General features: G+C 41.6%; 1 protein-coding gene across 3 annotated transcripts in view; it reads right to left on the reverse strand.

Annotated features, from left to right (window-relative positions):
* Positions 1-15,569, reverse strand: part of ncor2 (nuclear receptor corepressor 2) — a 170,332-nt gene extending 154,763 nt beyond the window's left edge. For all 3 annotated transcript variants that reach the window (XM_037536067.1, XM_037536065.1, XM_037536066.1), the window contains exon 1: positions 15,399-15,569. The gene's annotated coding sequence lies outside the window, so the exon portion shown is untranslated. The remainder of the gene's footprint in view (positions 1-15,398) is intronic.
* Between the last annotated feature and the right edge of the window lie 3,705 nt (positions 15,570-19,274).

The raw sequence follows: 19,274 nt of genomic DNA on the forward strand, positions 1-19,274 counted from the left end.
CTTACAGAACACAGGTAGCAGTAAGCGGAAAACAGAAAACCAGGTGCAGAGTCCTCACATATTCGTGCAGTGGTCACCAACCCTCCCGCTGGAGACCTACTGTCCTGCAGAGTTTAGTTCCAACCTTCATCCACTGCTGTGTTCACATTAACAGGCTGAAGTGGCACAAATCCGATTTTTTTTGCTCTAATGTGACTCAGATCTGATGTTTTCAGGGCTGTGTGGACACAAAAATCTGATCTATTCAAATCCAACCTGAGCCACTTTCATATGTGGTCCTAGACCGGATACGTATCCAATTCATGGTCATGTGACCTTAATGTGATGCTCAGATCGGAATTCATGAGCTTTTCTTCCACTGCACGTGTGCCATCATTCAGCGTTACCATGGCAACAACGCCAAACATAAGTTAAAGCCTGTAAACGGTGGAAAAGCAGCTCATCTCACATTTTTTGTAATAATGAAGCCGAGAGCTGATCAAGTTAATGGTCTTCTCAGAGAAGCTCGTTCTGCTCGTTAGTTTGCGCTGATGCAGCGATTCATTCACATAACGCTACTGAGAAGGATGAGCTCATAAGGGTCAATCAGGATGTGGTTCGTGCAGATTAATGACAGATTTCTTACCTAAACGAGTGTGAACCGTCCTGTCAGAACGATCGGAAGTCCAAGAGAACATAACTGGTTTGTTTAATTATGTGTGGTGATGAGCTGTAAAAGAAAAAAGAATAAAAAAAGAAACGTGTGCAATAGTTTTTTTTTTAAATCAGCACTCAGGGGCCGTATCCAAGAGTCAGTCAGTTCCACACAATGTCAGTCCCCGTCTGTCGTTTTGTTCTCACACACACACACACACACACACACACACACACACACACACACAACTAGCCTAACATTCACAGTCAATCACACACATATTTTTAGTCTCTCTCTCGCTCTTTCTCTCTCTCTCTTTTTTTTTTGGCGGGTCTCCAGTTTCCTGGAAGTGTCAGCGAGGCAGCAGCTGTTGTGGAGAGGCCAAATGAAGGGACAGGCAGAAGCTTTCTCCACTGTACACAACCTCAGAATAAAGGCACTCACACATCAGCCACAGCAAACGCACACCTGAACTGACTGATCAGCTGCTATTCATTTATACAGTAATGAAAAAGTCAGAACAGCACGAATAACGTAAACCAATATTACCGAGTTGGCCCTCGCGCTCCTTCCAGCATCTCATTTACCATGTTTTGTGGAAACCACGGTCAACAATTAAAACTAGCCATCTGGGCGGAGCTTACCAGAGTGGGCAGGGCTTATTCTACAGACACACCCACATTCAAGTGACTGCACCTTTTTCTGAAACAACTGGTGCGTTTACTTTCACTTAATAATCCGTTAACTACTTTGTCAGTAATCCGATCAACGCGTTTACATGCATTTGAGGGAACAGACAATTGGAAAAAACTTGGTCTGTGTGAGTCAGGCAGTAAGTGGATTCATGCTTTGTAACCGGCCAATAAACTTCTAGAAGACATAAAACTCAAACTTCATGCAGCTGCTATTTTTTAAAAACATCGTGCCACTTTACAAGAATATTTGCTTGCTTATTTCCCATCAGAGTAAGTTTACATGCATTTAGAAATCTGATTACTGAGCTAAAATCCAGCTCTCTTTATCAGATTTCTAGACCGATCTAAGAAATCAGAGTGTGCTGCTCCCATGACCATTTGAGTAACCAGGTAACTGCAGGAATACGATGATTGGATTGTTAAGTGCATGTAAACGCAATCTTCATGCACTATATACGCAGTATTAAATACTGCTTACTGTACGTGTTACTCGGGATGTTTCACTACAACAACTAGCGCCACAAGCTGAACAACCAGCTCCAACCTCTATTTTCTCTGTGACCCCGTAGCACAATGCAGGTTGCCTAACGCACAGTAATGAAAGGCTGTAAAGCTCTGATTAGCTGGGTCAGGTGCATCGTGACCTGGAAAAGAAGGAAAATACACACTGGCTCTGCGTCCTGGAGGATTTGAAGCTGAATTAGTTCAGGCTTGCACTAGTAGTGCTCCTTCTCAGCTGGGTCAAGCAATGCCCCTTGGAACGTTCCCAGTGAGAAAACCACATCAAGCCCATTTGTACCACAAAGCTCATCTCTTGATACAAACCCAGAGCAGAAAACTACAGCTGTGATCCAAAGACACTGCATAAAAGAAACTAAATTTGATGCTACAAATCCACCCATTCCGTTTATAAAATGGAAAGATCCGAGCCTGAAACATATAACAACAACTTGGAAATGGTAACTGAGCCCTATGTTAATGTAGCAATTCTCCTTCTCATTAAACAGAAACATTTCAGTCTATTCAACACATCGGGGTTGGTGTAGTGTAGTGGGCAACACCTCTGCCTTCTACACTGTAGACCCCCACCTGCGTAAGCACCCTATACTATACCAACAAGAGTCCTTGGGCAAGACTCCTAACACCACCTTCGCCTCCCTGTGTAAAATTATCAAATTGTAAGTCGCTCTGGAAAAGAGCGTCAGCCAAATGCCACAAATATAAATGTATAAATTGCTTATCTTATGCTGTAATACAACATTAACTCAATGTTATGTGACAGCTAACTGTATTTCACACATTTACACAGCTTTATTTCACTTATTTAGACAGAAGCAAATGAGGAAATCTAGAAAAATTTGAGAAAAACATTGTGTGCAAGTTGGGCTCATAAAGTCCAAGTTCTCCCTTTTCGTTTGACCGTCACTGATAAGGTTAGTAAAGTTTTGTAACAGAAACCAGAGACAACGCATCACCTTTCACAAACCTCTGAGGAAGGTTTCTGCACCAGCTTTTAAAACCCTCCACATCTCTCACACACACACACACACACACACACACACACACACTCTCTACCCACTGCTTGCAGCTCATTACTAATTACTGCTTCTCAGAACCAAAACATTTAAACACACACGGGCTGCTGTGTTTAGAGTCAAGACCGAGTGGTTAACTCCTGCTGTGAGCTCTCAGGAGAGTTAATGGGACAGTAATAAGAGCCCCACTGCTAACAAACTGACATCCTTTTCCTCAATCCACGGTCAGGCTCAAAGGTCCATCTGTTCTCCCAAATCTGAACTCTGTGAAATTTCATAACCAGAAATGTGGATGATCATCAACTGCTTTTTTACCGTTTCTGCAAATCAATCAATAAACAAACATGGAAACAGACACTTTTCCAAAATAAAATATAGGAAAAAATCTGATATCAACGTACGATTCCAAAAATGCACACATTTCCATTCTTTAAAAAGATTAAAATTGGTTTCATATCTAAAATCTTTTCACTGAACACTCTGGCACATCATCCTTTGCCATCTGACCATGCACCTGTTAAAGAGCTCAACCACAACGCCAGTTAAAATCTCAGGAAGTATTGACCGTTTTTCCCCAGTTACATGTCAATGGTGGATTCCACATTAACCCCACCATTGCAGTTGTTTCATCTACACAACGATGCAATTTGTAATAGCTGATTATTTCATGCTGTAGCAGTGTCAGCAGCAGCTGGCTATGAATCAATCAAGCATTTATTATTTCAGATATTGACACTGGGGAACTGCGTACTGTGTGTATACGTCCCCCCTGTAGCAGTGCTTTTATACCAGCTTTTAAAGTTTTCATGGTTTCAAGCCTGCAGGCCAGTCCTTACAGAGAAGAAAAGTCTAAGTAATATAACAATCAAACCTGTTAGTAAAGCGCTGTTTAAACTTTGACCATATTCAATTATACCATCTGATATTATCGTTTAGCTGAACTTTTAGCTCCTTAAAATAAGTACTGGCCTCAGTCACAATGTTCTCCTATGAGCTGGGACCTAATATTGGCACTAGCTGAACACACATGCCTTTTAACAGTATAAACACACTCAGAACAGCAGCTAAAGGACAACCTCTGCCAAGCAGGGAAATCATAACAGCTTCACAAGCTCCATACCAAGCTCCCCACACCAGCCACCAGCAGTTCAAATGACCTTTTTTAATGAACACAAACAGCACAATATAACCGACCCTGACACACACACACAGCCCACCAATTCACAACAGCCGACCTTCACCAGCCAGCATGGGGCCATTAGTCAAATAGTCTAAATGGCATTTGCAGCCCATTTCCCTGAGCCTTTTATAGTAATTAAACACTTGGCCCCAGTCACAGAGACACAGCATACAGCAGAGCAAAACCTCCGCAGCAGAAAACACTCGATGACCTCCCTCAGTACAACACCCAGCCGAGAGGAGTCGGAGAACATCGGCATAATGTTGACGTCGGAAGAAAACCTTGTGTCTAAATTTCTGACTTTGTTTTTGACATCATTTGAAAAATGCCGTTACCCTTTACATTGTATGTAAATTTCACGATGAATGGACTAAAAGAAATGGCCCAAAATGACTTGGAAAAGAGTCCAAGGTTCCCCTGACTTACATTAAAAGTAAACTAGGTTTTTTCCTTCTCCTGTAAAGTTAGAATTTGAGCTACTTCATAACCAGTAATGCGAGCGATTATCAAGTGTTATTAAATACATAAATAAAACATGATGAATCCAAGTGAAACCAACACTTTTCCAAAATAAAATAATTAATATAAACACACGATTCCAAAGCTGAAAAATTGAGCACCATCCACACTTTTCAAGCCTTTAGAAAGATTACAATTGGTCTATTTAAAAATTCTTCAGAATTTAACAGAAAACACTCAATGCATTATCCCAGTACAACACCCAGCCAAGAGGAGCTGGAGAACGTCAGCATAACGATGTCGGAAGAAAACCTTGCATCTCCATTTCTGACATTTTTTTAGTTTTTGACATCATTTGAAAAAAAAGCCCATTAACTGTTACACTGTATGTAAATTTCACGATGAATGGACTAAAAGAATCAGCCCGAAGTGACTTGGAAAAGAGTCCAAGGTTCCACTGACTTACATTAAAAGTAAACTAGGTTTTTCCTTCTCCTGTAAAGTTACCATGTTGGAGATACAAGGTTTCTTCCAAAAACAGCAATAAAGACCTTTCTGATCATCCACACAGCTCACCTGAACGACTGCCAGAAGATTCTGTTCTCCATAACATTTATCATTATTATAAGAAGTTACTTGATTAGTAACTGAAGTATCACATGTAGCAGTCACTGTCAATTACACTAGCAATCGAGCACCACTTAGCAAAATTTACCAAAGTCGCTCTATTTTAATCAAGGACTAATGAAGAATCAATTACCTGTGACATCTAATTAACATTATTACAGCACAGAGGCCCCTGACAGCTAAATGCATGTTCCAAACTATGGACACACACACACGATCAGGAGTAATGAAGGCTGCTGACCTTTAGAGCATGTATGGTCAGCATCAGTTAAACAGCTCATCTCTCCACGAGCCCCAGGCAAGATCAGAAATCTGTCCACAAAACACACTCATGACATCATGACTGACATAATATTACCTTTGAGATGCAGCGCCACAGCAGTAGATATGAGCTGTTATCGCCCCATAGGGCCGGCTAACGCTCCAGGGTCAACACATAACGTCCCACCCAACGACATCACGGTAGGATTATTCCTCAGCCCTCTGGAACAGCACCAATTATGCAATCCAAGTGCTGAGATTTCAATATGATAAGCAGGCACACATGAAAGATACGTTTTCTTAATTTTCTTTAATACGAGCGTCTGGTGGCCGGGCATTTACTTATGGTGCCCGGCCGGGCCCAGCCCGAAGAAATTCCATGAGTCCCCCCTCCCATCGACCCACCACCGATGGGAGGGGCAGTAGTAGGGGTTCGGTGCGTTGTGGATCGGGCAGTGTCCGAAGGCGTGGGCCTTGGCGTTCTGATCCTCGGTTGCTGAAACTGGCTTTTGGAACTTGGAACGTTACCTCACTGGCGGGGAAGGAGCCTGAGTTGGTGCGCGAGGTTGAGAGATACCGGCTAGATATAGTCGGGCTCACCTCAACACACAGCTTGGGCTCTGGGTCCAATCTCCTTGAGAGGGGCTGGACTTTATTCTTTTCTGGAGTTGCCCATGGTGAGAGGCGGCGGGCAGGTGTGGGCTTTCTCATAGCCCCTCGACTCGGTGCCTGTATGTTGGGGTTTTCTCCGGTGGACGAGATGGTAGCTTCCCTATGCCTTCGGGCTGGGGAGAACGGGTCCTGACTGTTGTCTGTGCTTATGCACCGAACAGCAGTTCAGAGTACCCAGCCTTCATAGAGTCCTTGGGAGGGGTGCTTGAAAGTGCTGTTCCTGGAGACTCTATTGTCCTACTGGGGGACTTCAACGCTCACGTGGGCAACGACAGTGAGACCTGGAGGGGTGTGATTGTGAGGAATGGCCTCTCTGACCTGAACCCGAGTGGTGTTCAGTTTTTGGACTTCTGTGCAAACCAGTTTGTCCATCACGAACACCATGTTTGAACACAAGGAGGTCCATAAGTGCACATGGCACCAGGACACCCTAGGCCGCAGTTCAATGATCGACTTTGTAGTCGTGTCATCGGACTTGCGGCCATGTGTTTTGGACACTCAGGTGAAGAGAGGAGCTGAGCTGTCAACTGATCACCACCTGGTGGTGAGTTGGATCAGGTGGTGGGGGAAGATGCCGGTCAGACCAGGCAAACCCAAACGTATAGTGAGGGTTTCCTGGGAACGTCTAGCAGAAGAACCTGTCAGATTGATCTTCAACTCACACCTCCGTCAGAACTTTGACCAGATATCGGGGGAGGTGGGGGACATTGACTCAGAATGGGCCATGTTCCGCTCCTCCACTGTTGAAGCGGCTGACTGTAGCTGTGGCCGCAAGGTAGTTGGTGCCTGTCGGGCGGTAATCCTCGAACCCGGTGGTTGACACCCCAGGTGAGAGATGCCGTCAAGCTGAAGGAGTCCTACCGGGCATGGTTGGCCTGTGGGACACCAGAGGCAGCTGGCAGGTATCGACAGGCCAAGCGATCTGCGGCTTCAGTCGTCACCAAGGCAAAAACCCGGGTGAGGGAGGAGTTTGGTGAGGCCTTGGAAAGTGACTTTCCATGCATTTCCGAGAAGAGAGTCCGGCTTATAGTCGAACCTCGGATTCAGGAGGAGCAGTGCGGGTTCCGCCCTGGTCGTGGATCACTGGACCAACTCTTCACCCTCTCCAGGATTCTGGAGGGTGCATGGGAGTTTGCCCAACCAGTCCACATGTGCTTTGTGGATTTGGAGAAGGCATTCGACTGTGTTCCCCAGGGTATTCTGTGGGAGGTGCTTCGGGAGTACAGGGTACGTGGCTCTTTGCTACGAGCCATCCAGGCCCTGTACAAACAAAGCAGGAGTTTGGTTCGCATAGCCGGCAGTAAGTCAGACTCGTTCCCAGTGAGAGTTGGACTCCGTCAGGGCTGCCCTTTGTCACCGATTCTATTCATAATTTTTATGGATAGAATTTCTAGGCGCAGTCAAGGGATGGAGGGTATGGTATGGATGGATGGATGGATGGAATTTTCACCGATTCCACATTTGATATTTTATTATTTATCAGGTTATTTGTGAACCACTCACCCTGATAACTGATTACATAGCCCCAATATACCAATATTCAGATCCAAAAGCATGCAGCATGACATACAGGTGGTACTTGTCACACTTTTGGCACACTTATGACACCAACACTGTGAAAATACTCAGTCAACAAAATAAACCGTATCAATTCGCCACACATTTCCACTTAATCAAATAAAGTGAGCACCTACCTCAACCCAGCAACTGCAATCCACATGAACGTATTTGGTTTGTTAGTCAAACAGCCATCGTGGTTGAGTATACTTAAATGTAGGTCACAGGTCTGCTGCTGTTTCAAAACATCAAACCACAAACTGTGCGCAATCATCTCCACACTCATCTCTAATATTGCTGCAACTCGGGCTGTGACAATACCAGAATTGGATTTTGATACCGATATAAACCACAAAGCTCATCAAATGATACTTAATCAAATAAAATAATCACAAATATTTAATCAGTGTTGGGAACACTGGGTGCTAGACTGAAGAGCTTAATTAACACGACTTTTTTTACTCAATCGTCTTTTTTAAATCAACGCAAAACTCTTCACGCAACGTCAGCCCAGTGTGGATTTCTTTAAATAAAGAATTAAGAGTATCAAATATTTGAAACATTGCAATACTGAAAAGGTACTAAAGTTTCAGTACTTTCAGGGTTCAACATTAATTGAACAAACAAATCTTTGCACTTGCACAATCTTTGGTGTTCTTAATAACACAAACTATAATCTTGTTAAGGTTAAAACATTTTAATAATGCTCAAATTTCTACCACTGATTTGTATTTCTATATTATTCTAAATAAAATCACATTAAGGTTGTCAATAACCTATAATCTAAGCAAACACTACCTTCTGCAAGCCATGTGGGTACAAAACTGGCTACCAAGTTCCAGTCTATTTTGAATTTGAAGGTCTGTTTGTGACAGAGAGGCTGGTCGTCACACTTAAGCTACCGTTTCTAAAAGTTGTAGTACCGACAAAAAAAGAACCACTTTTATCTGCCTTGTTAGGTTTTTCTCAGGTACAGAAGGGTCAAAATCGACCCATGAGAACAGAGTTTTCTATGAGGGAATGAAGCTGTGGACTCGCTTTGCTTTGCTTCGTATTCCCGCTTCGCCAACGTTTTCCCACTTGCCTCGCTTTGACATCATTTGTCAACAAATAAAACCATTGGTTTGTTTAACTGGACACACAAATGGATAAGATCATGTTTGTATGGCGAGGGGTTAAATATTCAAGTGAACTGAGTTAAGTTGATTGGCCTCAATTACGTCACGCCAACATGAATTTGTCCAATCGGGCACGTGATTTTTCGTCACTTCGTCACTTTCGGCATCGTGTTTTATTTGCCCCAGTCGTTCAGGCAGTCGTTACTCTTGAACCCTGACTTTGTACAACTCTAGCTAATTATTTCTATAACCAGTTAATGTAGTGCCCATTATCCAATTAATGGACTAAAACTATGCCTTCTACTGCTTCCCCTTTCTCTGCTCTTCTTGCAGTGCAACCATCAAAAATCCATCTGTGAAACAAGCAGATTTGTGTTTCGCAGCGCAACCGAAAGCCGTTTTGCCATATAAACACTAGACAGCATCACAGAGCACTGAACTTTGAATCTCGTATTTTTAGTACTGGATTTTCTAATAGCTGACAGTTAAATGAGGTGCTGATGTAACTGATTGACCACCAACTATAATACATACCAGAGACTAGAAAACCAGCACCAGATCTTGGATTACAACCCTCCTCTGTTATAGCGCATTACTAGGCACTGTCCAAAGCCCAGTCACTCAATTCTGTGTAAACAGTGATGGCAACCCGGCTCATAAATACCCACACAGTCACTTATTCACATTTTGGGAAGCTGTACGGTCAACAACAGATCAACAAAAACAACACACCATCAAATGAGGAAGCGGTGCCTCATCTGGGGGAAACCATATCCTAACCACGTGTGACATCCATATCTTCACTGCTGAAAACTATGCGCCTGTAAATAACTCGCATTTACCGCTGGCCACACAGAGTGGGCCGCACAAGACTTAATACAGGACGTCGAGAAAGAAGGAAGCGCTGCTGCATCTCCGTTTCCACATAAATCTATCACATGGACAAAGAGATTAAAAGCTACAAAAGGAAAAAAAAACATTGGCTCACATAATAAAACTGCGCTCAGCTGGAAGTAGCCTTAAATATCTTTGCAGAGTCCATCTGCTGAGTAGTGATGGGACGGATGGGAAGTTCTTATAACACCAGAAACAAAACTATTGTTTTCAGGATGCACGGATACGGGAATTCTTAGCCAATGCTGATATTTTTCACATGCAGAACTGTTGATGCTGGTGGACATATGTTAATAAGTGTACTTACTGAGAGTAAATCCACCTGGATTAGTATTAGGGAGAAATCAGGGATTACAAAATGCAGAAACAACATAAATGGAGATGCCTTAGCAGCACCTAAATGTTCTGCTCCTCCAGGGTCCAACAAATGTACCTATCTAGCAGAACCAAGAGTCTATTGCAGCCTCACTACAACTACATACAACGACAGACATGCCTACTGAGATAGGAACTAGTGTTTAATCGGAAACAAATTAAAATTAAATTAATGCTCTATTTTACCAACAACATGGTCAAACCACTATTTGTTGGTTAGCGGTTAATCATCGAATGTGTTTACATGCACTCAATAATCGTAATCTGATTTCTGCAATTATCTGATTACTCAAATGGTCGTGTAAACAGCACACCACGATTTCTTAGATCGGAGTAAGGTCTAGAAATTCGATTAAAAAATCCTGGATTTCAGCTCAGTAATCAGATTTCTCAGTGCACGTGAACTCTCACTCTGATTTCATTCGGATTTCTCAATCCGAGCATGTGCGAAAACATACGGTGGTACCGGAAATAAGCAAGCTGCGTTTTACACAGCCAGACGAAATATTTAAGACAGCACAGATACACACTAAATTAATTCAACCACAGGTGATCCACTCATATATGCGTCAATGAACCGCTCATATTTCGCTATAACACCAAGAAAACAACTATAATTGAAATAAATATGAAATAAATCGCCTGCACTACTACAGTTTGATGTATATAACTGCACACATGTTGTCCGTTTGAGCATTCTGCAGGAAGACTGTGGGAGTACCGCTGTTTACTTCCGCTGGGATGTGAATCACACATGATTAACACAATCATTAACATGTGAAATGGTGTGATTATCACACGGGTTCATACCGCGGTGCATCGTGAATAAACCAGGCCTACGTCTACTGACGAGCGCATTCTTTGTGCCAACAGCAGGCGATGCAGGTGCGGTTGTCTAAGCATCCTTAACAAGCTGTGGGCCTCCTGAAAGGGAGGAGCCCCAGTGACCTTCATATTCTGCCATGTTTGTCCTGAGCGCAAAACAACAGCCAATAAAATATGGCACAGTCAGCTAAGTGGCCGGCAGCGACAGCCAAGACGTAGCCGCCGCACTAACAATACCAAAGCGCCTCATTTCCCCCAAGTCCAGTCCGAGTGCCTCATAAATCAAAATGAGCGATAGCCAAGCTGGAACAAGGACAAACGACCCAAAACCGTAGAATGGTTTTTATCTAGTCTCTGAATTGAACTTGAACCAGCTCCAAGTTCATCTGAGGCGCGGCAATTGTTCAACTTAAACTAAACATTGGCGCTGCCTGCCATAATGTTTGCAGCTGCAAAACTGGTGTAAGGGCCCAACTCTGGAACAAGTTCACAAAGTTTTGAAACATTAATGATTAATGAAGGGGTGTAGGCTAAACATTTGACAAGGCCGCATTTAAAAGACCACCTCATGAGTGCTTTGTCTTAAACCTGTATTGAAGCACAGACACACAGAGAGCCCTGACTTAACTTCTTAAAGTAAACAGCAATGGTTAAAGAGTCCGTACCACAGAAAAACTGTGGCGGGCCTTAAAGAAACACTGTTTACGCTCGAGTCCATATGGTCCACGTACGAAAACTAAGCCGCAAAACAGCCCTTTATGTCCCAGTCACTGATTTTGCAATTATACATATTCAGCCAACAGCAGCTTAACTAATTCTCTCTCACACACACACACACACACACACACACACACACACACACACACACACACACCGATTATTTTTGACCATCTAAAAATCTGAAAATGCTTGTTGCTTTTTTTTTGATGAATGGACTAAACAAAATTGCCCAAAATTACCTGGGGGTGGGGTGTTTTGGTTCCATTGACTTACATTAAAAATAAAGCATGTTTTTCATTCTTCTGCAAAGTTGTCATTTTGGACATACAAGGTTTTCTTCCAAGAGCAGCGACATATAAAATCACTCTTAACTATTATTCACAAAACCAGAGCAAAAGCAGAGGGTAAAAAGAAGCTGGAAATGGTCATGAAGACTGAACTGAGACTGCTTTTGGTAAATTAATAAATACATAAATAAAACCACACAAACGCTTTAAGTGGGAAGAAACAAAACACAAGGAAAAAAAGTTGGATAAGGCCCCTTCAGCAGTGTAGAATGAATCTGGAGCTGATAGATGTCCAGCACAAATCTGCTGTGTTCTGGTCATGAGCACTGGCGACCACATAAAGCAACATGACTGTGTGAGGCCACTTCTGTTTTGAGTTTTGGTATCATTTTAGTCCAGTTAGGGCCAAATAACTGGACGCCAGGCCTTTGTTCACATCCAGTTAGACAGCCAGGAAGAAATAGGAATGGTCATGGTTATTACACGAATACCCACACTCATCTTAGTGCTTGTTTACTTAGCCAGGTATCTGAATAAAGCATGTGCATAAAAATGCAATAAACCATGTAGTGCATGATGTACAACTGCAGGGAATTTTGGGACACAAGCAGCTGATATTGCAAGGCAGGTAAAATGTCAGCAACTAAAAATTGAAATATTTCCAACCAAAAATGACTAATCTGTACAGCAAACGCTTGAGCGACCCTGTTATCAGTCTGACGGTCTACTAGTACTAATAACATACACTTACGTGCATTTCCAAGTAAAGCATGATATTCAGGAGGGTATCCGAGCCATTATCTTGATAGATGGGAATGATGGGAGGGGGAGGTGATCCATCATTAATATTACCGCCACCCCACAACCACATATGATGTAATGAATCGTGCTTAAAATTACTAACAAGGGATTGGAGATTCGACAAAAATGTATTATTAATGAAATCTGATCACTTGGAACAGACACAACACACCATTAGCACATTTATTCAGCACCGTTATCAAAAACTAGTACAAAGCTCATCAGTTACTGCTTCACATTCTTCACCAAGTCCAATTAAACAGGCCTAATTATGCTCCCTTTTTCATAATGCAGGCAGTTGGTCCATCATTTAAACACTGACGGCGTCCAAAACATGTTTAAAAGAGCACCCTGTGCCAGTTTAACACGACAGCGCTGTCATATTTCCCACTTTTACCACCTACACTAGCTGCACACAACTGGCTTTTATTCATAACAGCACCAAATGTCTAGTTTGGATATTCAAATTCTATTAGAGCACAAAAGAGCAAACCCATAGCGAAATGGCTCAAATGCCCATCCCAAAAATAAGGAATGCGACTCAACAGGGTGAAGCTCCACACTGGCTCACCTCCAGTTACACTCACTGACTTAGCTTATGTCGGCCCCATTTTTCAGATTCCTGCACTTTTTCGTGTGTGGATCAGCAGGCCTCGGCTTCTTCAGCCCAAAACGCAGCAATTTACTCCTGCCCACACGCGGCATCTGGAGGTCTCGCACGTCCTACTATCAGCGAAAATCAGCCCTGATGCAGAATACCATCACACTGATAAGGACAAAGCACTCAATGATACCAAATAACGCCTCTTTTTAAGTGGATCTGTATGAAGGGTGTAAAGCAGAGCTGGGCAATAGGATGGTACTTATCCTTATTGTGATAAAACACACCACAACATGCTTTTCTGAGCATACTGCGGATATCGTCCTTACTTAAGCGCCTTCCAGCTGCACGTTTGACCTCAGAGAGAGCATCATTAGTCCTGTTTTACTGGATTTGGTGCAGCACAGTGTGTAAAACGCTGAAAGCAAATAAGTGAGTTCGTAGTTTTTGATGGTTGTTTTCTTTTTTTTTTTATGTGGCATTATTACGTCTGTCTGTTCTCCTTTATCAGACATCAGAGAAATGAATATAATGACGTGTGTATCATTTTGCCATATCGTCCACCTCTAGTTCAAAGTATTTTTATGTACTAGGGCTGGACAGTATGAAAATATTTTTCATTATTGTGATAAATTATACCAAGGTATTCTTTTCTGAGCACGTCGCGGATATTACTAGTATTGGAGGAAAAAAAAAAAAAACATCGCCAACATAATTAGTCCTGTTTTAATGGATTTAGTGCAGCAAAGTGAATTCAGTTTGTTTGTTTTTTAACCGTGTGTTTTAAAATGTGGTTTACTTATCAGACATCAGAAAAAATATATATAGCGACATATCGTGTATCATAAAAAAACCTCCTGAAGTATCGTGATACATTTTGCCACATCGCCACCTCTAGCACCATCACTTTCCGAGAGCAAATCTTAGGCTATGTTTTCACCATGGTGAAAGGATAAGGGCTCGGAAATGCTGCCCATGCAGAAGCACCACAACATTCAGACTCAGGAATACAAACAATAATGTGGTTTAAGTTAGAGACTTAACTTTAACTTCCATTTGGAAACTACCACTAGCAAACTACCTAACAAACAGCACCTCTAAGAAGAGGATACGTGAGCTAACGTACGCAATATGTGATCCTTCTATGGTAAAATAACACACCCATGGGTAGAGCTGAGCAAATACGGCAAAATGCATCATTATTGTGATAAAATAACGTACAATGCTTTTCTGAGCGTACCGTGGATATGGTCAGTGCTTAAAACACACCTCCCAACTGCATGTTTTATGAAGAAGAGGGAATAAAATGAGGCACTATTTTGTCAAACGTATCAGAAGCAGAGATATAAAGAATTATCGTGACGATACGTACCGCGATATTATATCTTATCCATATCGCGCACCGGTTATACTAAGGTTTTTGTGAAGTTACACTGAGGTTAGGACATCCAGAGACACATCAAACACTGTCCGCTCTTCAAATCACACTAACCAGGCGTGGAGCTCAATCAGTAGCTGGTAATACATGTTAAAGCAGATTTAACTTACACAGCGTAACGTGGTTAGTTAACGTTATATCTGCCAAACTCCCCGTTAGGACGACGGCAGTGAAGCGCTCAATAAACTGTCACACATCCGATCAGAAAACACAGTAAGAACAGAAAACTCACTATAAATGTGCGATTTTATCAACACACATTATTTCTCAGAACTCAGTCTACAGGCTCAAGCGAAAAAATCCCGGTTTAAGCCCAACACCTAAGTCTTAAGCTGCCGTTTGTTTTCTGAAAGCTTAAATTAAATTTTAAATTACTGAATAAAATCCAGGCTACCGTTGGTCAATAACACTCAGCTAGCCTGCTAACCGGAGCTAACTTGGCAAAACGTTAACCTTTTCGACTAAATACTCGCACCACACAGAGGCAGGGAGCTTGAAAACAACAGTAAGCGGGTTCTAGACTGATTATGAGTGCAATTCGTCTGGAAAATGTCTGACTTTTGTTGTATCTCTCATTGTCATCTCCTCTTCAGCTAACGCGGCTAGCCGCGCCGCTAGGCTAGGCTAAGCTAGCGCTCGGCTCGGCTCGGCTCGGCGCTGAGAAAGAAAGCGGCGCTCGTTACCGGAGAATAAACAAACGTTTATCCGGGATTCCTCACCGTTTCTCGGCAAGGGCTGGGGTCTGGCGCGGTCGGACTCCTCGCAGTTTTTCTACACGAAGTATAAATGTTCCCACCGTTAATCCACACATGCAGAAGTGTTTTCTTCACCCTCATCGGGTTTTCGCCCCCGTTTCACTTTAAGCTACAGAGAGAGAGACTGAACCGCCTCCTTCTCTCTCTCTCTCTCTCTCTCTCTCTCTCATACACACACACACACACACAGTACAAACTCACTCACCTCTCCCCCCCCCTCACTCACTTTCTCTCTTTATTTTTCTTTCGTCCCTTTCACATGTTCTCTCTATTTTTCCATCTCTATTTCATCTTTCTTCTTTTTTCAGTCTCCCCCTTCCTCTCTTTTTGTTCTCGCCTCCCCCCCCCCCCCCCTCTCTCTCTCTCTCTCTCTCTGTGTTTTCTCTCTTTCTCTCGTCTGTTTTGCAGTTTCTGCGGATCTAAAAGCCACATCTGAGCGAGATTTGTGCTGCTTGTTGCTCGCGAGTGCAGTTCAGTCATTAATCACACGGTCAGAGCCAGAACAGCCCAGACTAAAGTCTAAGATAGTACGGCTTGGTCTAAGATCCAGACCAGTTTAGCACTAAGCCTAACTTACTTTACACTAAATCCCAGCATGAAGGGATTAAGACTACAACTCAGCATGATTGTGTACTTAGACTTAACAGCAACCAAGAGAGTCTAAAACACAATTTCGGCTAGCACCCAGTAGGATTTAGACTAAAACCCAGCACAAATTAGAACTAATACCGATACTGATTCACAGTAAAATACAGTAGGATTTAGACTAAAACCCAGCACAAATTAGAACTAATACCGATACTGATTTACAGTAAAATACAGTAGGATTTAGACTAAAACCCAGCACAAATTAGAACTAATACCGATACTGATTCACAGTAAAATACAGTAGGATTTAGACTAAAACCCAGCACAAATTAGAACTAATACCGATACTGATTTACAGTAAAATACAGTAGGATTTAGACTAAAACCCAGCACAAATTAGAACTAATACCGATACTGATTCACAGTAAAATACAGTAGGATTTAGACTAAAACCCAGCACAAATTAGAACTAATACCAATACTGATTTACGGTAAAATACAGTAGGATTTAGACTAAAACCCAGCGCAAATTAGAACTAATACCGATACTAATATACAGTAAAATACAGTAGGATTTAGACTAAAACCCAGCACAAATTAGAACTAATACCGATACTGATTCACAGTAAAATACAGTAGGATTTAGACTAAAACCAAGCACAAATTAGAACTAATACCGATACTGATTCACAGTAAAATACAGTAGGATTTAGACTAAAACCCAGCACAAATTAGAACTAATACCAATACTGATTTACGGTAAAATACAGTAGGATTTAGACTAAAACCCAGCACAAATTAGAACTAATACCGATACTAATATACAGTAAAATACAGTAGGATTTAGACTAAAACCCAGCACAAATTAGAACTAATACCGATACTGATTCACAGTAAAATACAGTAGGATTTAGACTAAAACCCAGCACAAATTAGAACTAATACCGATACTGATTCACGGTAAAATACAGTAGGATTTAGACTAAAACCCAGCACAAATTAGAACTAATACCGATACTGATTTACAGTAAAATACAGTAGGATTTAGACTAAAACCCAGCACAAATTAGAACTAATACCGATACTGATTTACAATAAAAATACAGTAGGATTTAGACTAAAACCCGGCACAAATTAGAACTAATACCGATACTGATTCACAGTAAAATCCAGTAGGATTTAAACTAAAACCCAGCACAAATTAGAACTAATACCGATACTGATTCACAGTAAAATCCAGTAGGATTTAGACTAAAACCCAGCACAAATTAGAACTAATACCGATACTGATTTACAGTAAAATACAGTAGGATTTAGACTAAAACCCAGCACAAATTAGAACTAATACCGATACTGATTTACGGTAAAATACAGTAGGATTTAGACTAAAACCCAGCACAAATTAGCACTAAAACTGATACTGATTTACAGTAAAATCCAGTAGGATTTAGACTAAAACCCAGCACAAATTAGAACTAAAACTGATACTGATTTACAGTAAAATCCAGTAGGATTCAGGTATGATTTAAGACTTAAACTTAGCATGATTTAGACTAAAACACAACATGACAGACATGACACAGCATGGTTTAGACTAAAGCTCTGTATGATTAAGCCTTAAACGTGGCATGATTTAGACTAAAACTCAGCATGATTTAGGACTTAAACTTAGTATGATTTAGTACTAAAACTCAGCATGATTTACACTAAATCTCACCATGATTTAGGACAAACTTAGCATGATTTAGACTAAAATAAAACATGATTTAGATTAAATCTCAGCATGATTTAGGACAAACTTAATTTAGTTTAGTCTAAATCTCGGCATGATTTAGGACTTAAATTTAGCATGATTTAGACTAAAATACAACATGATTTAGACTAAATCTCAGCATGAATTAGGACTTAAACTTAGATTAATTTGGTCTAAATCTCAGCATGATTTAGGACTTAAACTTAACATGATTTAGACTAAAACACAACACGATGTAGACTAAATCTCAGCATGATTAGGACTTAAACTTAGCATGATTTAGAATAAAATACAACACGATTTAGACTTAAACACAATATGATATAGGAGTTAAATGTAGCATGATCTAGACTAAAACATATGATTTAGACTAAAACTCAGCATTATTTAGACAATCTCAGCATGATATAGGACATAAACTTAATTTAATTTAGTCTAAATCTCGGCATGATTTAGGACTTAAATTTAGCATGATTTAGACTAAAATACAACATGATTTAGACTAAATTTCAGCATGAATTAGGACAAACTTAACATGATCTAGACTAAAACATATGATTTAAACTAAAACTCGGCAAGATTTATGATTAAAACACAACTAGAGTAAAACATGTAACATCACCATAACCACACACGCACACACACACACACACACACACACACACTGAAATGGCTCCTGCAGACACCAGTGCAGTGTGTGTTTCCAGGCCGTCCACATCTGGCCTGTTTGAAGCCTGTGGAGACACAAGCTGTGGCTACAGTGGATGAACATTGAAGGATAGTGCTGGGGGGATCCCAGCAGTGCCCAGCATGAGCTCACTGGCTGACCTGTGCTCTTTTTTTTAATGGCCTGAGACCAGCCACCCACGGGCCAGGCCCGACATGCACCCGCTATTGAAGTGCTCCGATTAATCATTCATAAGGTTCCTTATTCGAGCTTCCAGTGGACGCTGTAGGTCAAAGGAACTAATTCATTCTGTCCCTGCGTGTTCGTGCACGTTGCTCGTAGGTTCTTTGGTTTGATCAAGCTGTGGATTTGAATGGTCGCTTCCTGGTGTGATTGTAAACACGTGCGGCTTAGGCTGCTGATTACATGTTTACATTTGTTAGCATCGCTTCAAAGCCAGAAAAACACGTTCAATCTCAGAGAAGATCTTGCAGGCTGATATTTTGACACAGAGAGCAATATTATATCTGAGCCCTGAGGAACTATTCATTATGAGAGTGAAAAAGAGGAGAGAGGTAGAGTGAGAGAGGGATAGAGAGACGGGAGGATTTTCATGTTGACATTTATGACGGATAAGTATGGAGGTAACCTTCAGAAAGCTGGCAAAGGAAAAAATAATCACTTCATTTCCCAGCATGCCTTAGGGCTAATGGATTTCTCTTCATCAGCTAATTCATGGGGCGTCTTCAGAGTTAAGATTCATCAGTAGTGTCACAGTCTAAATATTCCACAGTCAACTGTCAGTGGTATTACAACAAAGTGGAAGCGATTG

Source organism: Pygocentrus nattereri, chromosome 29 (assembly GCF_015220715.1).
Source record: "Pygocentrus nattereri isolate fPygNat1 chromosome 29, fPygNat1.pri, whole genome shotgun sequence".
NCBI classification, from domain to species: Eukaryota; Metazoa; Chordata; class Actinopteri; order Characiformes; family Serrasalmidae; genus Pygocentrus; species Pygocentrus nattereri.